Here is a 16,480-nt window from a genome sequence, read left to right on the forward strand (position 1 = left end):
AAAAGATATATTTCTAGAGAAGATGAAACAATACAACAATTCTTGTCCTTCCTGGCAGTGGCGGTTCTAGTGGTACGCTCACGTGTTTGGAGACTCTCACGTCATGGAAGTTTCCTATAGAAAGTAAGTTCTACTTCCACGAATACAGGCTGAATCTTTAAATGAAATAGAGTGACACAATAGAATGTAAAGAAAAGTGTTAGGCAAAGTAAATAGTTTAGATTCAAGCTAAAGCAAGACGCATTTCGTTTTAAAGCGGCATATATTAGTAGAAGTAAATTGCGACAACCATGCGCCTCTAAACTACGTAAAGTTGCTTCTAGTTTGATAGTGTCAGAGTATTATGAAGTTACTTATAGTTTGCATCAAGACTCTTCAGAGGAATGAGAAAGTCCATAATTATTTCGTTGTACATCCTGGCAGTACACAGGGAGATGACTTTAATAGTCAATAAGTTGTAGGCCCTGATATTGGACAAGTTATAGACCCCGATGAGTAGGCCCTGATTATTAGTCAAGTTTTGGCCTTGATAATCTCCAAAGTGTAGGTCTATGTCTGCAGTTGGAGATCCCATACACTTCTAGTCATTTTAGATCATAGCTCTGCAAGTCTATTCGCTGTTCAAATCTAGTAGATGTACTAGTCTATTCGGTTGGCATTAGTCATGTTTGCAACAGTTTCTTTTTTTTTTACTATGAAGTGAGGCTTTGAAATTCATGAACAAAAAAAATAAAATAATAATCAAATTGATCAAATGAGCTAAATATTGCATTATTTGAACTAAGTCTTTCGAAAACTATTTGAACAAAATCTTTCGAGAGTTGAAACAAAATTATAGTTTTAGGCTTTACTAGTATTATAACAGTGGTCTTCAGAAGTCTAGTGATACAGTAAACTATACATTATAGGCATTTTGGAATTCACATTAGACATTTCAGGTTATAGTTTAAAAAAAATGTTACAAATACCTGAGGTAATAAATTGTGCAGCAGAAGACCATAAATAAAACAGCTAAGTATTGCCATTAGTTTTCTGTAGGTAAAGACTTCAGACATCCTGTAGCAGACAATGACACCTGACACGGCCTGCTGACTTGGAGGTTAAAATGAAAACATGTTCAGGGGACACCAGAAAGGAAACTTAATGAGAAGAGTTGTCTGTCCTTGTTCAGACTACAAGAGTTTCTACCACGTGAACGATGGAAGATTAGATCAACTCTCAGATACACTGGAACATTAGCTCTACACTTTAAACAGTGACGTAAAATCAAGCAGACGTGGGAGATGTTTTCTATAGTTTGTTTTTTCACCGCAGAAAATTAAATCGAACGAGATCATTGGTTTTCAAGATTTAGATAACACTCTGATTCGTTGCAAACTGTGACACAAAAAAATTACTAGTGATATTATACAAATATACCATCATTGATATCTTCTTATCTGTCGAGTTCAATGTATAGATAGGAAAAATAAAAGGTAAAGTAGGGGAGATTATTCTAGCCCAGCAATCTGAGCATCTCGTATTCTGGTGTGACACTAACCAAACTCCATGAAATAAATGAACTGTTGAAGTCTTAGATTCGGTTCTGATTTTGATCCTTTGAATGCCACAAGAGAGAAAGTTTATTTAGTTTATCATAAATGGATATTATTAATACTTTGTGCGAATTATAAATACAAAAAGGAAAAAAAACACACGAGGAAAAAGATAGTAGAAAACAGGAGTTTGTGTTAAGCACAAACTCATTGGGGGCCCATGTCCCCCCCCCCACCCCAAAATGAATTATTCAAAACAGTAACAGCCATTTAAATGTTCCGCCTACAAAGGAGACACGGATTGAGATTTTGTTCCACTTAACGTTGTCTTTGATCTTCAGCCCAAAATGTTAATGAAAGAAAGAAAAAAAAAACAAGTCAGCGAGGTATTAGAGAAACTGACCAAGACTAATCCAATGAAAATCTAGCAGACAGAAGACATTCGTGGACATGGCCCGGCTTGTCCTAGGTCATGGAATGTCAAAGAATGGTGGCCGATGATTTAAGGCGCAAGTACTGAGTTATCTGTAGCAGTTCTAAAGAGCTCTAGATTAAGGGAAAACAATTAGTTCGTGCCTTTGATGAAAGAGAAAACTTCTGCCTCACATTAGAGCTACAAGTGTAGCTAGGACTCTACAAGATTACAGTTTCTTGTTTAGGCTATCTAAAGGATGTCCCAGGTGACACAGACACTATCTCGGAACATGGTCAGGTGATGTCCAACTGAAGGAACAAGTCGGACACCGACCTAATTAAACAAACAACAAGAAGAACATGGTGACTTAAAAGAGCGTAAGTAAATCACGGCTGACCCAGCACGTCACTCAGAAACACAGCTCATGAATGCTCTGATGTTTTAGTGTTACTTTGTACAAATGTTTGACATGTTTCGGATGTTCCTTCAGAGTTGAAGATAATCTACATCCTAGCCCAAACCTCCAGCAGGACCACAAGGTGACAGCGGGCGGGGTATGAAATCGAGACGACCAAAAGACAGTCCAGAGAGTATACAGCACAACCAGGCAGTTTGAAAAGCCATTCCAACAGAATCTGCCTGCTTTTGAAATAAAACTTGGAACAACAGCCAACCAACAACAACCATGAATACAACGTAGCCAGCATACTTTGGATCGCTACAATCCTAAACTAAAGGAAAGGCAGACCCAGGAAACGACGGAAGGACAACACGAAGGAAGGCAACTCTTCTTCTAAAGAGTCGAACACAGACAAAAGAAATGGGGAAAAAAACGGCCGACAGATTATGTGTGGCTGTCAAATAAAAAGAAAAACGAGCAAAACTAACCCGAGGGAAGGTGAATTCATAAACATTGATTGGGTTACTGAAACCAATTCGTCGTATAAAACTCCCTAAAACATTTGGCTGTTTACTCCTGACACCTAGTGGAACAACTTTGAGGAAATATGTTTATAGTTCAATTTTAATGTCTACTGGATTGCAATATGTGAATGGACTTTCAATTGTGTTTAAATTTAATTTACTCAAAACATTAACTAAAAATATCTTTATTTTATTGCTTTACATGAGACATTCATTTGTGCCTTTGGTTTTTAGAAAAATTCTATATACAGTCATCGTTACCATGGCATATATATATATACGGTTGGTAAATAAAAACAATGAAGGTGTCCTACAGAGCTTGGACACTTCAAACACCTACTTAATAGAAGCAAAACATATTGACAAAGTCTGGCTGGTTCCACAGACAAATTTTCAGCTATCGTGCTGGCCATGTCCAGAGCTGGACACTTCTGACGCCTCAATGTAAGACTTGGGTTTGAGAGTTCAGTACAGTACATAACGAATGGGTCGTTGCGGTTTATTAGATTAATATCTGTAAGCTACTAGCTCGTGTCTTGGGTAGTCTTACTCAAAATAAAGATCAATAACAAAACATCTTGACTTAGAGCTATTTGTGTTACAAGCTGTTCCTAAAGAAAGAGCTGGGAAATTGTGCTGGTTTATTTTCCATTCTAATTCGGTCCACAGAAACAATCGACTTGTTTTCTTTGAAATCATGCAGTAGCTGCCCTTGCCTTGAACTTGAAAGAAGATATATAAACAACTCGAAACAAGAACTCGTGTCTAGCCCATGCGAGACGCATACTCACCAACAAATGAGGTGCAGAGGAAAAAAAAAAAGACATTTTTTTTTTCAGTGGAAAAACATTGGAAGTTGTGTCGAAAAGAGAAGAGGTGTCAATGTCCAAAATGGAGTCAGAGGGAATGAATTACTCGGAACTAAATACTTTCTAAATGAGATGTACCTCATTGAGGCCGGGAGGAGGGAGAGTCAATGAGACAACTCGTACGTTCTCTCTTTGATCGTCAGGGAAGCAGATTGTGCCAGTTCATCATCTGGCCCAGTGACGCGGAGATATAAGCTATTACTGGTTGTGTTGGACTCAGTGATAAATTTACAATAATAGAGAACTCGTCAAAGTGCAGAAAGCAGTAACTCCATCAATAAACACTTGAAGAGCAGTAACTCCATCAATAAACACTTGAAGAGCAGTAACTCCATCAATAAACACTTGAAGAACAGTAACTCCATCAATAAACACTTGAAGAGCAATAACTTCATCAATAAACACTAGAAGAGCAGTAACTCCATCAATAAACACTTGAAGAGCAATAACTTCATCAATAAACACTAGAAGAGCAGTAACTCCATCAATAAACACTTGAAGAGCAATAACTTCATCAATAAACACTTGAAGAACAGTAACTCCATCAATAAACACTTGAAGAGCAATAACTTCATCAATAAACACTAGAAGAGCAGTAACTCCATCAATAAACACTTGAAGAGCAATAACTTCATCAATAAACACTAGAAGAGCAGTAACTCCATCAATAAACACTTGAAGAGCAATAACTTCATCAATAAACACTTGAAGAACAGTAACTCCATCAATAAACACTTGAAGAGCAGTAACTTCATCAATAAACACTAGAAGAGCAGTAACTTCATCAATAAACACTTGAAGAGCAGTAACTTCATCAATAAACACTAGAAGAGCAGTAACTCCATCAATAAACATTAAAGAAAAAAAAAAAAGCAGTAGCCCCATCAATAAACTTTTCATAATATCAATCACATTTAACAAAATAGTGACGTGGTATTGCTTGCCAAACTCATCTCCAGAACTTGTTTTTCCTAGCCTCGTCTATATTTGTCTATTTTGTCCTCATCTTCTCTATTTTTGTCTATTTTGACTTCATCTTGTCTTTGTCCTCATCTTTTGTCTATTTTGACTTCATCATGTCTATCTTTGTCCATTTTGTCCTCATTTTGTCTATCTTTGTCCTCATTTTGTCTATCATGTCTATTTTGTGCTCATCTAGTCTATCTTTGTGTATTTTGACCTCATCATGTCTATCTTTGTCTATTTTGTCCTCATCTTGTCTATTTTGACTTCATCTTGTCTGTCTTCGTCTATTTTGTCCTCATCTTGTCTATTTTTGTCTATTTTGACTTCATCATGTCTATCTTTGTCTATTTTGTCATCATCTAGTCTATCTTTGTCTATTTTGTCCTCATCTTGTCTATCTTTGTCTATGTTGTCCTCATCTTGTCTATCTTTGTCTATTTTGTCCTCATCTTGTCTATCTTTGTCTATTTTGTCCTCATCTTGTCTATCTTTGTCTATTTTGTCCTCATCTTGTCTATCTTTGTCTATTTTGACTTCATCTTGTCTATTTTTGTCTATTTTGACTTCGTCTTGTCTATTTTTGTCTATTTTGACTTCATCTTGTCTATCTTCGTCTATTTTGACTTCATCTTGTCTATTTTTTGTCTATTTGGACTTCATCTTGTCTATCTTCGTCTATTTTGTCCTCAACTTCTCTTTGTCTGTTTCTGTCAAAATGAAGAAATTGAGCCATACAGAAAAGCAGGCAGACAGACAGACATAAAGAAAGAAAGAAAGAAAGAAAGAAAGATAGATAGATAGATAGATAGATAGATAGATAGATAGATAGATAGATAGTCTAAGACTGAAAGTGAAAGTAGACAAAGGTAAAAGTTTGTAGTCTGAGTCGCCAGGATGATATCGATACCATTCCGGGCCTGTCAATCAGACGGTAAGGAAACCTCCCGCCTCCCAACATGTCCCTGGTACAAGACCTTTCTCTGACGTCTGATTTCTGGGACACACACACACTCACATACCAACAGACCACCGTCAACGTTACACCACACGCAAACAACCAGATGGAAGGGGAAGGGGTGTGTCTGACAGTGTGTAATGTTTTAGGTCCTACATCAAAGTGATTGACGGAAAGAGGAGACAAAGGCGAAAGTAAGTCACTAGTACAAACCATTAGGAGGAGGAGGAGGGGGAGGGGGAGGGGAGGCATTGCGAGTAGTTTGGAATCATGTGTTTTTTTTTAGGCAAAATCTTCCGAAATAAATATTGGCCACGAAATTAGGAAATAAGTTGATTGTTGTATGTTGTTTCCCAGTGACTTGCCTGTGCTCAAATACAAACAGAGGCAGCTACAAACAGAGCCAGGGATAAAATCTATTTAGCAAGTATGAGAGAAGGAGCCAATAGTGAAAAACTAAGAGTCATTGATGAAAGAGACAAAGAGCCAATAATACAAAAACAAAGAACTATAACAAAAGAGCCAATGAAAGATAGAGAACTCTACGTCTATTTTATTTTACTAAGTAACCATAAGGCGACAAGAAAAATCGCGTCAGTTTTTGTCATTGGTAAGTTCCAAATGTACTTCTAGAATGTCAACAGATGTTATTTGTCAAAAGCAAGTCAAAATGATTGATCTTCTCCGTCATAGAGGCAGAATACATTTCAGACGGAATAATTAGATAGATATTAAACATTTTTGTATAATCTTCTCATTTACAAACAAGATTGCAAAAAGAGTTTGCATTATCACACAAACTCAGAGGCGGCCCACACCGAATCTTCCCGTGGAAAAGGAATATTCAAGACACAGTCTTGTTTTCATTGTTTAAAGTAATAAAATTTCAAAGAATCATTTGACGTTGTTTTTCACTTTAAAAAACTACTGGAGAACCTTTCATCAATAGACTTTTAGACCTTTTTGGCAAGAAAACTCAATGTAATAGAAGTCAGAAGAGCGATTTCAACTAATGGCAATGTCTTCGATTCCGAAGACTTAGTATGAGTGCAGTGTTTCACAAGACACGCGAACCCAGTTGCCAACTGCATATTTTTCCGCATCTCGTGCAGATGTTTTAACGTATTTGTTATTTAATAAAGTGGTGTGTTATTATGAAAAAGTGGCTTACATAATTGAAAAGGATCGCTTTTAGAAAACAACAAGTAGCCATTGCACGAGAACTTTTCAACTTGCTAAATCTCATGAGATCAGAGTTTCAATTGCTTTTGTTTTTTTGTTTCTGAGATCCGAGTGTGACAGACGGACGGACGAACGGACAGACAGACCACACATATCTTATAGCGCATTTTCATTTTTCAGGGGCCGCTAAAAAAAAAAAAAAGAAACATCTATTAGCGAAAAAAAAAGAAAAACTTGGTAGAAAATGATTTCATTTACTACGTGTTCGTCACTAGTAACCAACCAACCAACCAACCAACCAACCAACCAACAGATTTGTCTCAGTAATACATGATGGTCTATTGGGCTGGGGAGGGGGGGGGATGGGAGCCAAGAAAAACATTCGGGGGGGGGGATGATTAATTTAAAAGAAGAAGAAGAAAGAAAACTAGAAACAAGAAATAGATACCTAGGCCTAAGCTCTGGGAAAAGGTGAGAGAGAGAGAGAGAGAGAGAGAGAGATCTGGGGGTGGAGGTTTGAGGTAGGTAGGCCATGGCATAATTTGACATTATTAATCACATTATGGAGTGTCAACTTAACCTCAAGAATGTGTCTCCACTGCAACCACAAGATGTCAGCAAATATTTGAACGCTGAGGGAATTGACAGCCCAGAGAGGGTAGTAGAACGGGGAATTATATACCCTCCTCGTGTCCAGGCAATCACACACACACACACACAAAGTACAATAGGGCAGAGAGAGTGAAAAAAAAAAGGGGGGGGGGGAGAGAATGCCGAAAGAAAAGAAAGAGAAAGAAAGAAAGAGAGGGAAAGAAACAATAGCGACCAGACCAAACACCGGGTACTACAAGTTTAAAAGTCAACATTCAGTTCGCAATGGTTCTAACGTTATCAGGTATTTTAAAAAAATACGAACTCGGGACAGTAGCATCTCGGAATAACGAGCTTATTTCTAAAGGACTTTACGGGCCAGGCGTTCCACTAAACAGAAGACAACCCATGCAAGGGATGAGAGGAAGTCAGGCCATGACATCAGCCTCGCTGCACTGAATGAATCGGAGGAAGAGGGTGGCTTGACCAAACGGATGGACGTGTTATCAAAACAGTTGGCAGGATACGGGAGATAAATATGGATTCAGCGGAGAGGGTGTTTGGACATATTATCAACTCACACATACTGGACCAAGTGGAATGCTGGGATTAGTTGATATCAAAGTCTAGCAACATTCTGGAACCATAAGTGTCGAAGTTATGGACGGAACAGAAACTAATGTCATGAAATTGAAAAGTTTCATAAGCTTTAAATTTAATTCAAGGACGACCAATTAGATAGAATATTCATCAATATGATAGCTACAGACCAAATGTTTTGTCCAATAGACAGCTACAGATTAAATGTTTTGCTCAATTGATATCTACAGACTAAATGTTTTGCCCAATTACTTTAAATCTCTTATTAGAAAAGACTTGTCATTGATGTAATTCAACCAAGTACAGAGGCAGCTAGAAACAGAGGCAGTAATGAGAGACAATGATATTGACAAATATGCATGAGTAATATTGTTACTAAACAGCTTCCGTTGCTATTAGCGACACGTATATAACCGAAAAATCAATTCCTGCCTAAGAAATATATATATTGTAGCTTGTAGCGATTGTAAGATCAAATTTTCTTCTACTAACTCTTTATCAACTTCAATAAGAACGCATTTATTCTAAAACACCAACTATACACAGCTTTAACATCACTAGAATGTTTTGGACCCCAAATGTACAGAAAGTTGTTTGAAAACTTTGCTAGCTTTGATCTAACCAAAACAAAAAACGGCTCATTTAATAGGTTGATGCTCAAGAACATTAAAACCTGTACATTGACTTGCATTGCACACCTGACCACGGACACGCAGGGGCCGCCGACGAGTTCGTGAGGCATTTTCTCTAATAACTAAAGCTATTTCCAAAAATAATTTAATACTTATCAGAATATCTCAATCTTTAGAAAAAAAAAATTAGGGCTCTAAGAAAATGTCAGTAACCAATGAGTTTTTTTTTTCCTGGGCGATCTACGAGCCAGCGCGCGCTTGTCCATCTCGTCTGTCAACATTGAGCTATTTATGAGCACGCTAGATGTGTGAAAAGGACTTAGGACTGCCACGCATGTGTCGGTGAGTCTGTCCCAGTGTTGACTACTAACGTTATTAAGTACATGATTTATTGCAGGGGTGACGCCTCTATAAACCTCATCTGTCGCAAGGAGGAAGTCGCTGAGTGACTACAGTAAGGACCTTAACTTGACCCCCCCCCCCAAATTTCCCAAGTCACTGTCTTTCCAATGTAAAGTCTTCCTTTGCAGTGAGAGAGCTTGATGACTGTTTCCTAAGTGACTCGCAATAAGCCGGCTAGTCCAAACCACGACAACAAATCTTGTTACCTTCATAATGTATCAAAGCAGCATTCATTTGTACACGCTTTTTTTTTCAATTATAAACTCCTTATAATTAAACGTTGATAATAATGATTGAATGTATAAAGCGCTGTTAACAAATATATAGTAGTGTCATGTGCAAATAAGGACATGGCTAATTTCTCGTAGACGTGGTCATCAGTTATGGTTTTTGTACACCGTGTAGCATTAATCCCTGATACACCGTGTAGCATCACACTTTGATACATAGTGTAGCACCACACTTTGATACACCGTGTAGCATCACACTTTGATACACAGTGTAGCATCACACTTTGATACATAGTGTAGCACCACACTTTGATACACCGTGTAGCATCACACTTTGATACACCGTGTAGCATCACACTTTGATACGCCGTGTAGCATCACACTTTGATACACAGTGTAGCATCACACTTTGATACACAGTGTAGCATAACACTTTGATACACCGTGTAGCATCACACTTTGATACACCGTGTAGCATCACACTTTGATACACCGTGTAGCATCGCACTTTGATACACAGTGTAGCATCACACTTTGATACATAGTGTAGCATCACACTTTGATACACCATGTAGCATCACACTTTTATACATAGTGTAGCATTAATCTTTGATAAATAGTGTAGCATTAATCTTTGATAAATAGTGTAGCATCACACTTTGATACATAGTGTAGCATCACACTTTGATACGTAGTGTAGCATCACACTTTGATACACAGTGTAGCATCACACTTTGATACACAGTGTAGCATCACACTTTGATACACCGTGTAGCATCACACTTTGATACACCGTGTAGCATCACACTTTGATATATAGTGTAGCATCACACTTTGATATATAGTGTAGTATCACACTTTGATACATAGTGTAGCATCACACTCTGATACACAGTGTAGCATCACACTTTGATACACAGTGTAGCATCACACTTTGATACATAGTGTAGCATTAATCTTTGATAAATAGTGTAGCATCACACTTTGATACATAGTGTAGCATCACACTTTGATACATAGTGTAGCATCACACTTTGATACACAGTGTAGCATCACACTTTGATACACCGTGTAGCATCACACTTTGATACACCGTGTAGCATCACACTTTGATACACCGTGTAGCATCACACTTTGATATATAGTGTAGCATCACACTTTGATATATAGTGTAGCATCACACTTTGATACATAGTGTAGCATCACACTCTGATACACAGTGTAGCATCACACTTTGATACACCGTGTAGCATCACACTTTGATACATAGTGAAGCATCACACTTTGATACATAATGTAGCATCACACTTTGATACAGCGTGTAGCATCACACTTTGATACATAATGTAGCATCACACTTTGATACACCGTGTCGCATCACACTTTGATACGTAGTGTAGCATCACACTTTGATACACAGTGTAGCACCACACTTTGATACACCGTGTAGCATCACACTTTGATACATAGTGTAGCATCACACTATGATACATAGTGTAGCATCGCACTTTGATACATAGTGAAGCATCACACTTTGATACATAATGTAGCATCACACTTTGATACATAATGTAGCATCACACTTTGATACAGCGTGTAGCATCACACTTTGATACATAATGTAGCATCACACTTTGATACACCGTGTCGCATCACACTTTGATACATAGTGTAGCATCACACTTTGATACATAATGTAGCATCACACTTTGATACATAATGTAGCATCACACTTTGATACATAGTGTAGCATCACACATTGATACATAATGTAGTATCACACTTTGATACATAATGTAGCATCACACTTTGATACAGCGTGTAGCATCACACTTTGATACATAGTGAAGCATCACACTTTGATACAGCGTGTAGCATCACACTTTGATACATAGTGTAGCATCACACTTTGATACAGCGTGTAGCATCACACTTTGATACACCGCATAGCATCACACTTTGATACATAGTTTAACATGCCATTGTTTCTATACTATGTGGCGCTAAACTGCTAACTATGATCAGTCTATGGGAGACATTTATTCTCCCTTTCACTGACCCTCAAAATAAGATAGTAATTGTCTCTTAACCCTTAAGACGCGTGTGGTACTTTAGCCTCTAAACACTAACATTGTAAATCCATGTTTTTGGATACTCATTGTAAAAAAGCTCAGCACTTTAAGGGTTAACAACTAATTTCTTTGACTTTTAATTCTACATTTGACAAACAAATATTTAGCAGCAAAGTTTGGGCATAAGCTGAAATTTCAGATACAACGACAACAGACCTAAGCACGCACAAAGTGGTTGGCCTTGAAGTTCACTTTTAAGATGACGATGTTAGAACACATACACACACACACACACACACACACAAAGTGGTTGGCCTAGAAGTTCACTTTTAAGATGACGATGTTAGAACACATACACACACACACACACACACACAAAGTGGTTGGCCTTGAAGTTCACTTTTAAGATGACGATGCTAGAACACATACACACACACAAAGTGGTTGGCCTTGAAGTTCACTTTTAAGATGACGATGTTAGAACACATACACACACACACACACAAAGTGGTTGGCCTTGAAGTTCACTTTTAAGATGACGATGCTAGAACACATACACACACACACACAAAGTGGTTGGCCTTGAAGTTCACTTTTAAGATGACGATGCTAGAACACATACACACACACACAAAGTGGTTGGCCTTGAAGTTCACTTTTAAGATGACGATGCTAGAACACATACACACACACACACAAAGTGGTTGGCCTTGAAGTTCACTTTTAAGATGACGATGTTAGAACACATACACACACACACACACACAAAGTGGTTGGCCTAGAAGTTCACTTTTAAGATGACGATGTTAGAACACATACACACACACACACAAAGTGGTTGGCCTTGAAGTTCACTTTTAAGATGACGATGTTAGAACACATACACACACACACACACACACACACACACAAAGTGGTTGGCCTTGAAGTTCACTTTTAAGATGACGATGCTAGAACACATACACACACACACACAAAGTGGTTGGCCTTGAAGTTCACTTTTAAGATGACGATGTTAGAACACATACACACACACACACACAAAGTGGTTGGCCTTGAAGTTCACTTTTAAGATGACGATGTTAGAACACATACACATACACACACACACACACAAAGTGGTTGGCCTTGAAGTTCACTTTTAAGATGACGATGCTAGAACACACACACACACACACACACACAAAGTGGTTGGCCTTGAAGTTCACTTTTAAGATGACGATGCTAGAACACATACACACACACGAAGTGGTTGGCCTTGAAGTTCACTTTTAAGATGACGATGTTAGAACACATACACACACACACACACACAAAGTGGTTGGCCTTGAAGTTCACTTTTAAGATGACGATGTTAGAACACATACACACACACACACACACGAAGTGGTTGGCCTTGAAGTTCACTTTTAAGATGACGATGTTAGAACACATACACACACATCCCACTAAGTGACTTTCTTCTAACTGGGTGGTTTTAAACTGCTCACAATAGTTGGACTATTATTTCAAATATACCGAAAAAGAAAAATGACAACAATTCATTGGAGTCAGATGAAAGGATGATCCCAAAGACAACATTCATTCCAGTTAATTTCAAGGATTTTCGTAAATGACTACATTTATTCTAGTCTTTTTAAAAGACTTCAAAATGAATCTAATAAGTTCTTTCCTACATGGAAGGAACACAGAATGAGAATAATAAAGGCTAGAGACCTCATCGTGATGCTGAACATGCCTAGGAAGATGTTCATTCCTTGTCCACTGACAGTACTGCTGCAAACCTGACATATCATGAACACAACAACTACAGTCGGCAACTTGAGAATGACAATGAATTTAGTTTCCCTATAACGAATCTCGATTCTGGCAGCACAGGAGAATTTGAAACACGCCGTCTGTTAATAATACTAACACTAATCCCACTCATTCCTGAACGTAGCTTGAAACAGGTTCGAATCTTTATGACTGTGATATCTTTCAATAACTGTATAGTCCTGTATTAAGATCCATCTGTCTGATCAACACAAGGCGTATAGACAAGTTGTCTGAGTACTTAGTACTATCTCGCCAACAGATCTCTAAACACTGGCCTAATGGGATCCCTCAGCTAGAAGACAGGAGGTGGGTAGAGCGTCTCAATCCAACTAGAATGTTTATAATTTTGTAAGAGGAGGGGGAAAAATGTGTTTAGAATCGTTTCAATGTACACCCAGACAAGTGACACTAAGTGGCCAGATTGAAGGGGCTGGACATAGATCAACAAAACACCGCCAGGCCCTAGATATTGCCCCAGCTGTCTGATACGCTGTATATTAAATCGGGAGATTGATACCTGCCCCAGCGCTAGGACATGATTGCGAATCACTGGACAAGTGCCGTGAGGAGAGGGGTAGCGCTGGCACAACAACTATGAATTACTCTTGGACACATTTTGTTTTTTCTTCTTTCGTAAAATTAAATATGGATTTTATTTGTCAACCCCCCTCCTGGCCACATAGAGCGCGCCATTAAGGGGAATATCTCAGTCTCAGTGACCCTACATGTCAAATTGTTACGTCCAGATTTGACCAATGGCTCCAACATGCTGGAACCGTCTGTGACATTCGCAAGTGTTAGGAAGATGTATAACAAACGCTGGAGATGATGTATAATACATGAGCCCATTTCTCAAGCCTCGATTATCGTTGATTGGTTTATAACACACACGCACACACACACACACTCCAACTCCATCATTGTCACTGTATTCCAGAGACGTTCAGTTGAAACATGTTCACATTCAAAGACTTAACGACCAGAATCACTATGTGTTTGTCAACTTAAGAGAACACTAAGAGGTTACAGTTTTAAAAGAAAACAAGTTCCTCTTTCAGACCTTGTGGCCTATAGGGCAGATGTTTCTGTGGCCTACGGTTAACGAGGGTGTCATGTGGTCAGTACAACGACCAACCGCCTTTACTTGTCCCCAACTAATGTCAAGTACCCAATAGAGCTGGGTGGACTCAGAGGCGCACAAAGATTCCGAAATTCAAAATCTCAGTCTTCACCAGGATTCGAACACGGTATCCCCGGTTCGGAAGCCAAGCGCTTTACCACTCAGCCACCGCGCCTCCTTTAAAAGAAAATGTTTCCAGTTTATTTATTAAATTTTGTTCTAAGCATGCTTTTATTGCGCCTAGTCGAGGGCAGGGGTCGCGGCCCAGTGAAATGTGACGCCGCTGACACAAACATTTTCACCCAACGTGCTTCCACTATGTGTAGACAATGTTCCACTAGAAAGAACTTCTCATTCAACTTTGTCTTAGAGTCATTACTAATAAGACGGTCAAATTTATATTAGAAAACGTAAATACAAAATAAGCAGCACTACGACCCCCCCCCCCAACTCTAATGCTGGTATTGTTTAATGTCATGTTTATTAGTCCCAGTGTAGAGTTTGTACACATAGTGACAGATTTTTGTTGTTTTATTTCCGAGGCAAATACGTGAAGGAACGGCATCCCCCCCCCCCAACCCACACGCTCCTTTTTTTCCAAATATACCTCCCCCCCCCCGTATTAAAGACAACAGAATTGTTCACAATCTCTTCGTACTATCGTATGGACTTGTAGAAGGCCCTAAGTCAAAATGTCCAAGTGTTTTCTCTACACTAAGTGACACGCGAAACTTTCTGGAGTGTTTAGACAAGGCTTGCTGTAGGAGTAGAACGAGAGGCGGAGACAGAGACGTGTATTTAACAGGACCATAGGAAAGTAAACAGTGCACGTTGAAGTGGGGGGGGGGGCAAGGAAACCATCAGGAATATTAGCACATATGTATTTGGAAGTTTAGCATATGGCTCAACCGACTTTAGTTACTATACTCTCGACTAATGCTAAGAATATTATAGCGTGGCTCCTTGTTCAAATCTTCAACGGACTTTCATAAGACTATCGTTCTACATCCAATGCCTTTGAAAACAAACACAAGTTTCATATTAAAAGATGTACATCTCAATCGATGCTGTCGTAGAACCTGGCAGTAACTCTTACGCCCTACACCGAGATTCAAACCCAAGACTCTTGGTTTGTTATTCTCCAACAATGTACTAGAATTTCATAAGATAAAGTTCACAGAATCTAGAAGTTCATAAGATACAGTTCACAGAATCTAGAAGTTCATAAGATAAAGTTCACAGAATCTAGAAGTTCATAAGATAAAGTTCACAGAATCTAGAAGTTCATAAGATAAAGTTCACAGAATCTAGAAGTTCATAAGATAAAGTTCACAGAATCTAGAAGTTCATAAGATAAAGTTCACAGAATCTAGAAGTTCATAAGATAAAGTTCACAGAATCTAGAAGTTCATAAGATAAGGTTCACAGAATCTAGAAGTTCATAAGATAAGGTTCACAGAATCTAGAAGTTCATAAGATAAAGTTCACAGAATCTAGAAGTTCATAAGATAAAGTTCACAGAATCTAGAAGTTCATAAGATAAAGTTCACAGAATCTAGAAGTTCATAAGATAAAGTTCACAGAATCTAGAAGTTCATAAGATAAGGTTCACAGAATCTAGAAGTTCATAAGATAAGGTTCACAGAATCTAGAAGTTCATAAGATAAAGTTCACAGAATCTAGAAGTTCATAAGATAAAGTTCACAGAATCTAGAAGTTCATAAGATAAAGTTCACAGAATCTAGAAGTTCATAAGATAAGGTTCACAGAATCTAGAAGTTCATAAGATAAAGTTCACAGAATCTAGAAGTTCATAAGATAAAGTTCACAGAATCTAGAAGTTCATAAGATAAAGTTCACAGAATCTAGAAGTTCATAAGATAAAGTTCACAGAATCTAGAAGTTCATAAGATAAAGTTCACAGAATCTAGAAGTTGATAAGATAAGGTTCACAGAATCTAGAAGTTCATAAGATAAAGTTCACAGAATCTAGAAGTTCATAAGATAAAGTTCACAGAATCTAGAAGTTGATAAGATAAGGTTCACAGAATCTAGAAGTTCATAAGATAAAGTTCACAGAATCTAGAAGTTCATAAGATAAAGTTCACAGAATCTAGAAGTTCATAAGATAAAGTTCACAGAATCTAGAAGTTGATAAGATAAGGTTCA

General features: G+C 38.1%; 1 protein-coding gene across 5 annotated transcripts in view; it reads right to left on the bottom strand.

The window, feature by feature from the left end:
* Positions 1 to 16,480, bottom strand: part of LOC106060412 (interference hedgehog-like) — a 305,626-nt gene that overhangs the window by 141,489 nt on the left and 147,657 nt on the right. The window contains exon 1 of one of the 5 annotated variants that reach the window (XM_056011675.1): positions 969 to 1,121. The exons of the other annotated variants lie outside the window; for them this stretch is intronic. The gene's annotated coding sequence lies outside the window, so the exon portion shown is untranslated. Of the gene's footprint in view, positions 1 to 968; positions 1,122 to 16,480 lie in introns of those variants that run through there. 5 annotated transcript variants of the gene reach the window in all.

This window comes from Biomphalaria glabrata, chromosome 14 (assembly GCF_947242115.1).
Source record: "Biomphalaria glabrata chromosome 14, xgBioGlab47.1, whole genome shotgun sequence".
NCBI lineage: Eukaryota > Metazoa > Mollusca > Gastropoda > Planorbidae > Biomphalaria > Biomphalaria glabrata.